This window comes from Mycteria americana, chromosome 2 (assembly GCF_035582795.1).
Source record: "Mycteria americana isolate JAX WOST 10 ecotype Jacksonville Zoo and Gardens chromosome 2, USCA_MyAme_1.0, whole genome shotgun sequence".
Classification (NCBI taxonomy): Eukaryota; Metazoa; Chordata; class Aves; order Ciconiiformes; family Ciconiidae; genus Mycteria; species Mycteria americana.
This window is the reverse complement of record NC_134366.1, coordinates 138,979,306-138,993,260: the sequence shown is the minus strand read 5'-3', so window position 1 is coordinate 138,993,260 and position 13,955 is coordinate 138,979,306. Positions and strand designations below refer to the sequence as shown.

The 13,955-nt window shown below is 43.5% G+C and overlaps 1 long non-coding RNA gene across 1 annotated transcript; it reads left to right on the top strand.

Annotated features, from left to right (window-relative positions):
- Positions 1–5,613: 5,613 nt before the first annotated feature.
- On the top strand, positions 5,614–6,887 carry LOC142406794 (uncharacterized). Its single transcript, XR_012774702.1, has 3 exons — positions 5,614–5,721; positions 5,814–5,918; positions 6,632–6,887. It is a non-coding gene; the product is annotated as an uncharacterized LOC142406794 (long non-coding RNA).
- The last annotated feature ends 7,068 nt before the right edge of the window (positions 6,888–13,955 follow it).

The following is a 13,955-nucleotide window of genomic DNA, read 5'->3' as shown; positions in this document are numbered from 1 at the left end:
TTAGAGAGCATGTTGTCTGCCATGCCAGCACCTGTGGTTAAGTTTAGAGTCCATGGTAGCTGAAATATCTTGTAATAGTTTGGCTGGGGCTTAACCCCTCTCTGTCCAGAGTGGGAAGGAGAGCAGGCAGTGCTCCACAGCGGGAGCAGCCGGGCTCGTCCGACTGCAGTGTGGCCATGTATGACCCTCTCCTGAATTGGGGATCTTCGCTTGCACCTCTGCTGCACTTGCAGGGACACCTGAGTCCCTTCAGAGCAAGAGCTAAAATACTGGACATTGTGCAGAGTTGTACAGCTTGTGTATCATCCGGACACTGCCCTAGGTGCCATAGGAAGGCAAAGCATGAATACGGCTAGCAGCAAAAAGTCCCTATCCTTATCAACTGTTGCCCTCCAACCAATGCACATCATGGAAAAACACTTTTCAGTTCAAGCTGATATCTTTTGTGAGTCAACAGCAGTGCATTGGAAGGAGAACAAGGACTGATGCAGCTCCAGTCTCCAGGATGGCTGGGTTGTATCCTCTGATTCCCCATATCATGCTAAGTAAGTGACTTATCGACTCTATCTGATGTCTCTTATCTCTTAGTAAAGAAAACATCATACACAAAATAGCCGTTGGGACACTGGCGTGATTACACTTGTGAAGCATTGTGTGCTTCTCAGACATACAAAAAAGGTCAAATGTTTTCAGTGATGTCAGTATTTCATTGTATGTACATTTCCATTTTAATTGTGTGTTATTTCTATTTCAATTGTTTTATTTTCTTTACTCCCCAGATCCCAGTGGATCAGCCAGATGTCCTGATGTTCGTGAGACAGTCCACCTCCTTCTTATCCTCCTCTTTCTCCTCCTGCTGCTGAATTTCTGTGTCCCTTGAGAGTGTGCCATTGTGGCCCGGCTCTGGCTTCCCATGTAGTGTGTAGAGTGCAATAAGACATAAAGAAAAAAGTCATCCTTGGTGACCACGCAGCAAAAGTATATGGAGATGACACTTTCTGCTCTCCTACCCCTCTAAATTCAAGGCTGGAGGCTCTGCAGGGAGGAATCTCATCTCTTCTTGAATTTGGTAAGATATTCGGAGGAGAAATCCTCCTACAAGCAAAGCTTATAACTCCACTTCTGCCCTGAGCCACGGCTCCCATGTTGGCTACCATCAAGGTGCGTGCCAGATAATTACAGCCCAGCAGCCTTTCACATTTTGTGAAATTTGAACTGGAATTGGATCCTAGAGCTACTGTGTCAGCTAAACGGTAAGGGTGTTGTGAAAGGTTTGCTTTTGTCTGAAGGGAACAATCTGAGTGTGAGAGAGGGAAGAAGAAATAGTTATACAGAAAAAGCTGCTTCAATTCCAGTGTTATTAGACCAGTTCCGACACCACTTTTCTCTCTCCCTTACCAAATATTACCTAAACATTTCATAAATCTCTTTTTCTTCCTCATATTTTTCATGCCTGATTGGCTACCCAGTAACTGGGATGGCTGGTCAAGGAGTGTGGGAGTTAATTATTATGTTTTCCTCAGTATTTGTTTTTTTAAAACTGCGAGCATAAATGGAAATGAAGTCTTGACAATATGAGCATTTGATTAAACAACTGTTAAAAATAATATGTAAACAGTTTTCTGTAACATTTGTTCTAAAATATAGTATCTAGCAAGTCAGCTACATCTAAAGCTGTAAGTGGCTCTTAGTGATTTATCTCAGCAAGAGCTAGTGCTTTGCAGGTTCTTCCGAAGGATGCACAATTGTTTAACAGGGATTTATCCATTAAAGAAATGTGAACCTTTAAAGGCCTGTCAGGTGCTGGCAGAGATTACAAACTCCATGAGCAAAAGAGAAGATGTTACCCCTTCTACCAGCTGACCTCAATGTGTCAAAGCAGAGGCTGCCACACCAGCAGTGACTAAGGAAAAGATTTAGCTTAGAAATCCTGTTTTCTCTCTCTGGGCTTTATCGTCAGCATTTTGTGTGGGCACCACAGCCTGTGTCTTTCAAGGAGGCTGGGGTGAGAACACCTGTCTCACTCAGGATGATGTTATTTCTGCCTTAATTCATGATAATACAACCAGATCATGTTATAAATTGCCAAGAAGAATATGCTCAGGCTGTCATCCAAAAAGGGTTTTGTGGGGTTTTTTTCCCTGCTGAAAGGTAAATGAGGAGCAGGACTGGAACATGGAAGAACTACTCTAGATTTTCTGGAATATTTGGGTTTATCCAATTGTCTAATGCCTATTCTGCCCATCTAGTTTCTAATCTTTTTGGTTTAAATCCTACTTTACATTTGATTTTGTTAAATGTAATATTCCATCAATATTGCTGTATATTTTTTGTTCCCTACACTTTGTGAGTCTACGTTCTGCTTACAGTACAACTTAATTCTACAGGTATCGATACTTGTCAGCTGGGGAAAACTAAGACTCTTATGCCAAGGTGAAATTTTGCATTCCCATCTACCCACCTGCTCTACGCACCTATGGTCACTGCCCACCACACCTGTACTAGTCCCACTCTTCTCCAGGCAAGCTCTTGCCCATTCCAGGTGCTGCTTTCATGCATCGCTCCTTCCTTCAGAGCATTCCCTTGGACTACCTTGGACTTCCAGAGGGCAGACTTTGGCCTGCTTAGGAGCCCAGTTGACAGAGTCCCTTGGGAGGCAGTCCTGAAGGGCAAAGGAGTCCAGGAAGGCTGGGCATTCTTCAAGAAGGAAATCTTAAAGGCTCAGGAGCAGGCGGTCCCCATGTGCCGAAAGACGAGCCGGCTGGGAAGAAGACTGGCCTGGCTGAACAGGGAGCTTTGGCTGGAACTCAGGAAAAAACAGGAGAGTTTGTGACCTTTGGAAGAAGGAGCAGGCAACTCAGGAGGACTACAAGGATGTCACGAGGTTATGCAGGGAGAAAATTAGAAGGGCCCAACAAGAACTTAATCTGGCTACTGCCGTAAAAGACGCTTTAAAAAGTGTCTATAAATACATTAGCAACAAAAGGAGAGCTAAGGAGACTTGCCATCCTTTATGGGATGCAGGGAAAACATAGTGACAAGGGATGAGGAAAAGGCTGAGGTACTTAATGCCTTCTTTGCCTCAGTCTTTAATAGTAAGACCAGTTGTTCTCTGGGTACCCAGCCCCCTGAGCTGGAAGACAGGGACGGGGAGCAGAATGAAGCCCCCATAATCCAAGGGGAAATGGTTAGTGACCTGCTACACCACTCAGACACACACAAGTCTATGCGGCCAGATAGGATCCACCCAAAGGTACTGAGGGAGCTGGTGGGAGTGCTCACCGAGCCACTTTCCATCATTTACCAGCAGTCCTGGCTAACTGGGGAGGTCCCAGTTGACTGGAGGTTAGCAAATGTGACACCCATCTACAAGAAGGGCCAGAAAGAGGATCCAGGGATCTACTGGCCTGTCAGTCTGACCTTGGTGCTGGGGAATGTTATGGAGCAGATCATCTTGAGTGCCATCATGCAGCACGTACAGGACAACCAGGTGATCAGGCCCAGCCAGCATGGGTTTATGAAAGGCAGGTCCTGCTTGACCAACCTGATCTCCTTCTATGACAAGGTAACTCGCTTAGTGCATGAGGGAAAGGCTGTGGATGTTGTCTACCTAGACTTCAGTAAAGCCTTTGACACGGTCTCCCACAGCATTCTCCTGGAGAAACTGGCTGCTCATGGCTTGGACGGGTGTACTCTGCTGGGTGAAAAACTGTCTGGATGGCTGGGCCCAAAGAGTTCTGGTGAATGGAGTCAAATCCAGTTGGCGGCTGGTCACAAGCGGTGTTCCCCAGGGCTCAGTATTGGGGCCACTTCTGTTTAATATGTTTATAAATGATCTGGACGAGGGGATGAGTGCACCCTCAGTAGGTTTGCAGACAACACCAAGCTGGGCAGGAGTGTTGATCTGCTTGAGGGTAGGAAGGCTCTGCAGAGGGACCTGGACAGGCTGGATCGATGGGCCGAGGCCAGTTGTATGAAGTTGAACAAGGCCAATTGCCAGGTCCTGCACTTGGGTCACAACAACCCCATGCAACGCTACAGGCTTGGGGAAGAGTGGCTGGAAAGCTGCCCAGTGGAAAAGGACCTGGGGGTCGACAGCCACCTGAATATGAGCCAGCAGTGTGCCCAGGTGGCCAAGAAGGCCAATAGCATCCTGGCTCATGTCAGAAATAGTGTGGCCAGCAGGACTAGGGAAGTGATCGTGCCCCTGTACTGGGGGGACACATGGTGAGGCCGCACCTCGAATACTGTGTTCAGTTTTGGGCTCCCTCACTACAAGAAAGACATTGAGGTGCTGGAGCGTGTCCAAAGGGCAACGAAGCTGGTGAAGAAAAGGAGGCTGAGGGGAGACCTTATCACTCTCTACAACTACCTGAAAGGAGGTTGTAGCAAGGTGGGCATTGGTCCCAAGTAACAAGCGATAGGACAAGAGGAAAAGGCCTCAAGTTGTGCCAGGAAAGGTTTAAATTAGATATTAGGAAAAATTTCTTCACTGAAAGGGTTATTGAGCATTGGAAGAGGCTGCCCAGGGAAGTGGTTGAGTCACCGTCTGTGGATGTATTTGAAAGATGCGTAGATGTGGTGCTTAGGGACATAGTTTAGTGGTGGACTTGGCAGTGCTAGGTTAACAGTTGGACTTGGTGATCTTAAGGGTCTTTTCCAACCTAAATGATTCTGTGATTCTATGATTCCCAGGCAGCAGCAGGGGGAGAGGCTCTTGGTCTGTTGCTTGTGGTAGCATACTAGGAATGCATTTTTGGTTTTGGAAAGCATCTAGTCAGGGAAAATAATTTCAGTTGTTTTCACTCATACTCAAAAATTGATGATTTTTAGAAGGAAAGCACATAAATCAGGTGGAAGTTGCTAGAAATGTTTTATTCTTATCAGCATGGAGTAAGAAAATTTGTGGTCTGATATTGACAGAACATGGCTTTCCTGGGTTAAAATACACATTTACCTCTGCTACTGGTTTAGAAATGCTTTAGGAATACACAAAGGATTTTTAAAAATAAAAGCATGGTGCCTCAGGGAGTACCGCTAGTTTAAATAACACATGAAAAGTATTTATGAGCTTTTTTTATGAGGTGGTCAAAGCAAAGACCATCCAGCATGTAACATAAGACTGGCTAAAGAAGAAAGGTTTTTCAAAACCACATTGGAGAGTTAAGCATGAATGGAATTTTATTTCAGTCTCTATTGCTTATTTAAATTAATGATGTTTTCAGGTGGAGTCTAAATGATAATACAGATCAAAGTGAGTTTTGCCAGGGAGCTGGACACTAGTCTATTATTCAAAGAATGTTACTGACTAATGTTGAAATAATCCTAAACAGATAATAGGTTTAGTGAAAGGGTATTTTGAAATAGTTTCAAACATTTTCAAATGCACTGGAATTGTGTCAACCCAATCTTTAGCAATCGAGATGAATATTCCTGAATGGTCCCATGTACCTTAATGGCAGATCTCCCAGTATTTATCCAGTGTGTCCAACCACAGCAAAATGCAGAATAAAGGTCATTGCCTCTTGTTTGGTCAGAGTAGTACCAGCTCAGTAGTTCCGGCTGTGTTGTTGTAGAGTTAATGAGGTTTTCCCTACAACAGGAAGACGCTCCAGTCCATCCCCAGAGGGATCACCTCTGGGTCTAATTCCTGAGATTGCCAAACCTTGGCCTGTTTCCTGGAGCTCCTAGAGGGGGTTCGAGTGCTACCACTCCAGACTGGTCTCTCACACACTTTCATTCTACTTCGTACACACTCACACTCTGGTTCCAACTCTTCTCTTCCTGTCCCTCACTTTCTTATCTCCGCATAGGTCTCTGGGCTAGAAGACTGATTACAGAGACTGGCGATCCCAGGTGTTTTCTGACATACTACGAGTCCAAGGTACCTACTGACCTAATACACCAATCTCAGTAAGGTGAGCTTTATACTTTTTGAATTATACCTCACTAACCAGGGAGACTACACTGACTTCATGTTATTCACTGATTCTGCATTAGGCTTCACTGCAGCTGTGCAAGTACTTAAAGGGTTTGCAGAAGTACAGGTTGATGAGGAAAACTTGTGAATGGACAATGTTTTGTTTCTGTCTTAATTATGCCTGTACATATTTAGCTAACGGGGACCTTCATTAGAAATTACTTTTGCAATTACTATGCTAGTAAGTAGGGAAGAAATGAACACGATTGATTACAATGGGACTAGTCTTAACTGCTTAAAGTAAAACATGGACATAAAACCTCAATGTATCCAGAACAAACTTTATCTGAAAGAAAGGACAACTTCTAGCATGCTCTTTGTGTGACTTTACTGTCAATAAGATTGGTGAACTGATCTGGATGCAAAATCAGGTAAAAAAAATTTTTGACCATGTTTTGTTTTGTTTTGTTTTTTTAACTGGGGAAATTTCTCTTAAGCTGGTAGCACTGTTGACCATTTTGTAACATCAAACCACAGCCTCCTACAGGAAATGTAAATAAATCCTGCCAACGGTGGCACGGAACTTCAGTAACATTAAAACATTTTACACCTAAATGAGAGCATCTGTGGAAGGGATTAGCATGCTGTAATTTATGTGCAATAACTTCCTACCTTGAGCTGGTTTGCCTTAATTTTCCCATGTGTCCCTAGGCAGATAAGCAGACATGGAAAGAGCCTGGGCTGCGCTGGTTCAGTCACTTCATGGAACGATTCCACAGATCCGGGTGTTTGAAACCAATCCTGCACAGAGACTCCTTGATTTTGGTGGAGGAGCTTCACTGAACGGACTTGCATCACTCACAGCAACGCTGCAGCTGAGTAGGTTTTTCGGCGATTTACCGTCAGCAATGAAGGCAGTACGTCTGTCTTGGTAACTATTGTCGTTCAAGAGCATGCTGTTGGCTATGGTAATGGAGATTAAAAGCATCTTAAAATGAAACAGCTGCAGTGTCTCAGTTGTTATTCATTAACATTTCATTGTTCAATCTGTTTTATTGATTTTCATAGTGCATAAAATACACAAAACGTGCAGAAAATCCGATACCGAATGAAAGAGCAACATATAGAGAGAATCATGAAGTCTGAGGAATGGCTACAGTGAAACAGGCAGTCTGAAACAGCCTGGGCATGAATTCACCAAAGGAAGTAGACTAAGCTGCCACCCTTCATTTAAAAAGCCTGGAAAAAACTATTAAGTGCCTCTGTGGAAGTATGTAGCCGAAATGATAGCAGCCTCCCAAAGCAGAACACAAGCCTATGCCTCCACTCAAAGGGGTGTAAGATCCTACTCAAAAATGTAAACAATATGGGCAGAAGGGCTTTGGCCCTACATTAAGTGGGATATAGTTGGATGGATGGGGGTGTGCGTGTGCGCGCGCGCGTGCTTTTGCTCCTTGTAGAAAAGGCTGTGCGGATGCAGTGCCAGGAAGCTCAAAAGCAGAAAGGAAGTTGAAGAATGGTCTGATCCAGTAGAGGAAGATCCCCTATCAAGAGGAAAAAGAGCTTTTGTGGGGAAGCTGCCCTAAAAATTTTGTTGGTAAAACCAAAGTTGTCTCCCATTGCTTAATACTACCTGGGTTCAAGAACACAGGGCTTGTAGCCAGAGAGAACTGCGTACAAGCTACCTGACTCCATCATCAATTTCTCTTCTTAAAGAGAATAACCTTCAAGCCTCCAGTTTTTTGGCATAGCTAATCAAGTTGAAAAGGGTAACAATATAATCTGCATGAACAGTACAAACTGTGCCTGGTGGTCAGGGAGCCAAACTGGCATCATCCAAATCCCAGGGAGGCCAATGGGATGACTCTGATTTCACCCCAAGTGTGCTTTGGATCAAGTCCAGCAGTAGCATATGTATCATCTAAGCGTATATTGCTTCTCTCACAGGGTAACCATTGTTTTAACTTTAAGTGGTTACAAAACAGCAGCACTCTGATAGCAAAGACGTTACCCTGTCACTATGCTGCTAGTTAAAGACAGAGAAGATGCTTTACGTCAGTGAAGCACTTCATCCTGCCAAGGACCACTCCTGCTTCCCAAAGCAGGGGCTGTCTCCAGTGCTGCCTCTGCCCCTGCCAGGGGTCACAGCCATGAATGTATGCAGCTGGCATATGCCCTGACAGGGATGGGAGCATCTAAGGCCTCCGGGCAAACCTCGTGAAGTTCCATAATGTGATTCCCAGGCCATTTTGGACACTCTCTTCCCTTGGACTTCATGCACAACAAAGCCGTAATGGGATTCTCAGTGTGCCTGGGCTCAGTGCCATATGGACAGCAGTTGTATCCTGGCAGAGGAATAGTCCAGCCCCGGGCATTGCTTTCCTGTACTTTGGGAGTATTTCAGGTCTGGCACCTCTGTGAAATTGGTCAGAGAATAGCATTTGGCTATGTCACCCGTGCTGAACACATTAATTAACGTTCTTATTAAAGCGCCTGGCTTTTTCTGTAGCCATGCAATGTGAGTTTGTAATACAGACTATCAGTTTTGCTCTATGGAGCCAAACACTGACCTTCTTCTATTTCATTCTCCTAGAGCCTCTTTTCCTGTGATTTTCATTTACATTGCTAAATGGTCCAAGCATACTTAGACTACTATCTGTCTCTCTCTAGAATACAACCGGCACTTATCTGGCACTATAAATGTAGTAATGATAATAACAGAGCTGCCTCTAAGTGTTTATTTGAACACACTTGGTAAACCCAAGGGAAAGGCTGAATGCAGCGACATATTTCATTAAAAGACAACTGATGTTTTATTTAACTCAATAATTAAAAGTTTTACAAAGATCATCTCAGGGTGTTTTTTTAATAGCTCGGTTTCAACTGAATGCCCAAGTCAACAGGCATGATAATTGTCCAAGAGAATAATTTTCATATAAGCAATAAAGGTTCTTACAGATTCAAATATGTTTCCCTCAAGACAATGAGAAGTGTTTCCATAGAGATTATGATGACTGTATAAATTAGTCCATCGCTCCTCTGTGCACAAACTATAGAAGGCTCCCAAATGATCTGAGTAGTTTCCTGTAGCCAGTCAGTGATGGTATGGAGCTGTAAAACAATGGTACTCAGCTGCTTCAGCTCCCATTCAGAGAGGATTTTTGCCTGTTGGAAGGACAGTATTTTGCTTAAAGTAGAACATGGAAGGAAAAGAGATGCTGACTGCATAGTTTTCAGACTGCTCTTTTTTTTTCTAAATAGGTTATCTTTTAAGAACTGAGGGCTCTTGGAGGGACACAAGAAAAGCAGTTAGCAGGGCAATGTCTTGGGAGCAGTTAATTAGTGAGAACATGATATGAAAGAGGGATTAAACTCTCATTTTGTCTTGATGAAATGGATGCTAGCTCCTGCATGGTCTATTCCCAGCCTGGTGCAGAAGCTTGACAGCTCTTCTCATGCATTAAGTGCTATAAAATGTATTCTCATGCTGCTGCTCCAACTTCTGGCATTAACTTTTCCCTTTTCATGTCTTCCCAATCTTAGCTTTTTTTCCCCTCCATGCTGCTGTTTTCTAGATTAAATAGCTTCCTATGCCTTTTGTGACAAATCACTTCTCCTTTCTGTCTCCCTAAAGGAAGAACTAGTTGTTATGACTGGGCACATTTCTCTTATGCATGATACATTTACCTTGCAAACCCTGTGGTGCCAGAAGATGTTACTTACCCTGACAGATGTTTGCTATGCCAATATAGTCTCAGCAGTAAGCCTGGCAAGTGTTTCCTAATCTGCTTCAGCACAAGGTTCGTGGATTAGCTCAAACCACATTGATGAGTTTTGAAGTTTATCTGGCCACATTTACCCTGAGCGGCCTGCATAACGCAGAGCTGAAGGCTGGGAGAAGGTCCCATGAGCCGGCAATGGAGAAACGAGGACAGTTGGGTCTTCAAGTACTCCAGTTTGATCTGGCAGAAGACATCGTTCCATGCCCCAAACTTGCTCTACAAGCAAACCCTGATCCTTTAGTACTTTATGCCTTGCCTTATACATATTTAAATAGGTCTGAAAAATATTTTCAAGGCAGGGATTTCATGCAAGTATACGGGCTCCACCTGGCATCAGTAGGTTACACCAGTATTGACCAGCTAAGAGCTTGGCCCTTAGTATTTTAGGCATGTGTATAATGCTATATATATGTGAGTGACTGCATGCAAGCATTGCAGTATAAAGGAGAACAATCGTAATCTTAGTAAAGTATGAACATGAATTGTTATAGAATTACCATAATAGTGTTTATAGTAGTAGGTATAAATGGTACCATGAGGCTAATTAAAGCTAAAGAGCTACTTTTCCTGCTCGCTGATTACAATTAGCTCTTCACTGAATTGCTTGCCAAAGGACTCCATTAAACTACAGTCAATCGACCTTACGGGCTGCGTTTTTAGTATGCATTAAATGCACAGCTGAAGTTTTTCACGTGGAGAACTACACATACTCTGACCACGGGTATAGTGAGGTGAGTGGAATAATCTACCTGCAAAAGCAGAAAAAGCTGGGACTTTGTACATACTGTTACATTACACATTTGCAAGCTTTTCTAAGCTTTTAAAAGTCCAAATCTAGCAACTATTTCTCTAGCGTGTGGCTAAGTCCCCATCAGCCTGCTCTCGCATTTAGGTATGTCATAAGATTACATTTCAGGAGTCTGAGGGGAGGGAATAATTTCTCTGTCCCTAAGGGCCACCAATTGAAAATGTGATCTGGGTGTTCAGTTTCCCAAAGACCATACGCTACTCATGGTAAGTTTTAAGACACTGTACTTGTATTTGATCAGTCCTTATTTTCAGTATAAGAGCAGAGCCTTTCACCTTACAAATCTCACTTTCTCCATTTCTTTCCTCTAAACAAAAGCTCCCCCCCACTTTTTGGTAACAGCCATAATCCCCGATACTGTAGTTGATATATAGCCAGCTCTGTACTTTGCTGGTATCTGCTTTTGCTTTTGTAACTCAGCATGGTCTATTGCTTTCTCCAAGCCCCACCTAAATTTAACATGAATTTTCACACCCTCCTCTTTGTTTTAATATTTGATACCCCCCCAGTCGTCTTCCCTGCTGATTTTCTTAAAGCACCATGAAGGCTGATTTTGATCTCGCTGTGAATCTGACCAAATAAGACTGGCTTTTAACAAAAAACCCTTTTAGAAACAAAGCCCTGAAGACTAAACGCACTCATGCTCATTCTGAGAGCTGCAGTCATTTGTCCTTGGCTTGTTTTTCCCAGAAATGACTGGCACAGGCATATTTTTTCATAAGGGTAGTTGGCTCTGCTCTCACTTGGCTGGTCTTGGGAGATGATTTCAGTTACAGTTTCATCTGCCAAGTCCCATATTCCCTTGTGACCTAGTTTGGATTTTAGTTTTCCAGCTAGACCACCTGCCTGGTGTTAATTAGTTATGGTTTCCTTTTTATATGCAAAATTGTTTTAACTTCATGAGCTGGCACAGATTTGCCTGGGCTTCCCTCCTAGTCCTACTGTACAAGCAGCGCTGCCTGCCTAGACCTGTCATCTGCACTATAAAATCAGCCAGCCTCAATCAGATATGACAAATTGTTCAAGGGGAAGGGGTAGGAGAAGAGAAGCAGCAATTAACTTTTGTGTTTCCCACTTTGAGGCTGTTGTGCTCTCTGGACTTAGAAAATCCTCATCTGACTGAGTTGCTGGTCTTTTTTCTAAAAAGTTGCTGGTTTTTAATCCAAAGCAGAAGGAGAGGTAAAATATCATTAATACATACTAGAAGTCCATGTGCCCAGCTATTTATAATCAAGCTATACAGCTCTGGCAGGGCTGTTCTTTCACACCCAGACTATGTGCTGTCTACTTGTTACTATATCAGGCTGGACTGATTATCCTGTTACTGTGATAGGTGCTCCCAGCAACCTCTGGGAGGTTGGGTGTGCGTCCTACCCCGACCGTTCCTGTTGTAACTGGTGTTATGGGAACCGTTGCAGGCACACTCCATGGAAGAACAGCACCAGACAAGCTGCCTGGTGCTGAGGCTGGCCGCCAGCCTGGTCCTCACAAGGATGCCACATTAGCCCACAACATTCTGGCCTTCCTCTGGTCTGAATAAATAGCCAGAGTCTTCTTTTCTTAGCTGCTTTTTCTTGACATAGGTATTCTGTCTGCTCTCCCTTCCTAGCAGCCTTTTGCCTTTGGCCCTGACCAACAGACTTCCCCATAGCTTATACAGGTTTTATTTCCCTGGATTTCATTTCTCCACTTCTGGGACTCAAGATTTACAGCTCACTTTTCAGAGGTTTGTCATCGTTGATAAATGATGGTAAAGGTGGTAAAAAAATGTTTATCTTTTCTAATCTTCTGTCAGCTTTCTCAGATGCCCTTCTAATCCATCCTAGCAGAAGATGCCTATTTCTTGGTCAGAGCTGTATTGCTTAGTTATTGCAGTGAGTGCTTGGCTACCCTTAATCTGCTAGAGTTGTCACCACATGCAGAGTTTCATGTGAATAAATGATCATCAAAGCTCAGTTATCTACCTGGGAATCCCTTCGCGTTATGGCAATGTTTCTGCTAACACTTCTTACAAGCAGCAACGAAGGCAACCAAGACCCGCATTCAAAACAACATTGTCATTTTAGCTGTTTGGCACAAGGGCTGTCCAATACCAAATGATGCCATGTCAAATACTGACGCTCAATATGTGGCTTGGATTGTGGTAGACACAAGCATACAAAGCCACCTGTGTCTATAGTATGCCTACTTCTATGTCTTGCTTGTTTCATTCAGTGCATGTCATCTCTGCAGAATTTCATTGACCAGCAGCTTTTAAACCCAGAGGTACTGTTAAGTTCCTCTAATATGAACATAGACCACACAATTTCACTGAGTAACTCCAGACCCATTATATCTAACTGAAACAGCATCTATTTTTCAGAAAGATATCCAAACCCTCATGTAAGGATTTAAAGTAGGATTCACTTCTAGCTATGTAAAAGTCAGGTCCTTAGTGTACAACAACCTCAAGGTACATTCAGAAGCCTTTCATTTTAAGACCACTCTTTGAGCTACTAAAACTTCCCTTCAGTGTAGTTTCTCTCTCAAAGGAAACCTAAGCTAGGTTAGATCAGAGATCTAGCTTTCAGATGGTTAAAATTAAGTGAAGCAAACTTTCTCTCTTTTCATCAGTGACAAATGTACTAACTTTTCTGTTTTATCATTTAAGATGTGAATGACACCTGCCGGTTTTGAGTCAGCCATGTCAGCCTTTATCTATATGGGCCTTGTCCCTAAGCTGTGCAATTTTGAAGATGCTAATTTGGATGACAACATGGGTGCTGTCATCAGTCTGCTAAGACAGGTGACATGAGGCATCACCTGATGCCTTCTTCTGTTTCTACACTATGCAGGTTAAATCTAGAGTAACTGTACAAGTGGCCAGAAACCGAGTATTTCAGTACAGATAAAGAGAGCAGTTGTACTGAAAAAGGTCTCCTTGCTGAATTTGGGCTGAATTTGTCTTGTTTCTCTTCGGATTCTTTTCACAATGTAACAAGAGACCATCCTGTGAAGATCCAAATTCAGTGAGGCCAGACAGCTCAAAGCACACATACGTTAGGCTCCAACCCAGAGATGTGATGAGGATGGAGCTGACCTCAAGCATATGAGTTACACTGCTGACTGTCACAGAACTACTTACTTGGTTAAGTGTCTTGGTACATCAAAGTTTCTGTGGGTCCATTAACAGTTCCTTTGAAATGAGAGGGGTATTTTATAGGTCCTTCAAATATCAAAGAGGTAGAGGTCCCCTAATACCATTCAAATTGTGTCTGAACTAATAAACTAAACGTGCTTGGAACCACTCTCTGGCAGCGAGCGCAACCGGCACTTGGGTTCACGTCATCACACTCTTCCCGCCAAAGCAGGGTCCCTGCATTCAGGTTGCCCACTGGGAAGACTTTCTGTCCCTTGCTAGCCCTCAGACCATGCCTGGGTATTGTCCAGGAGAGTGCTATTTGAC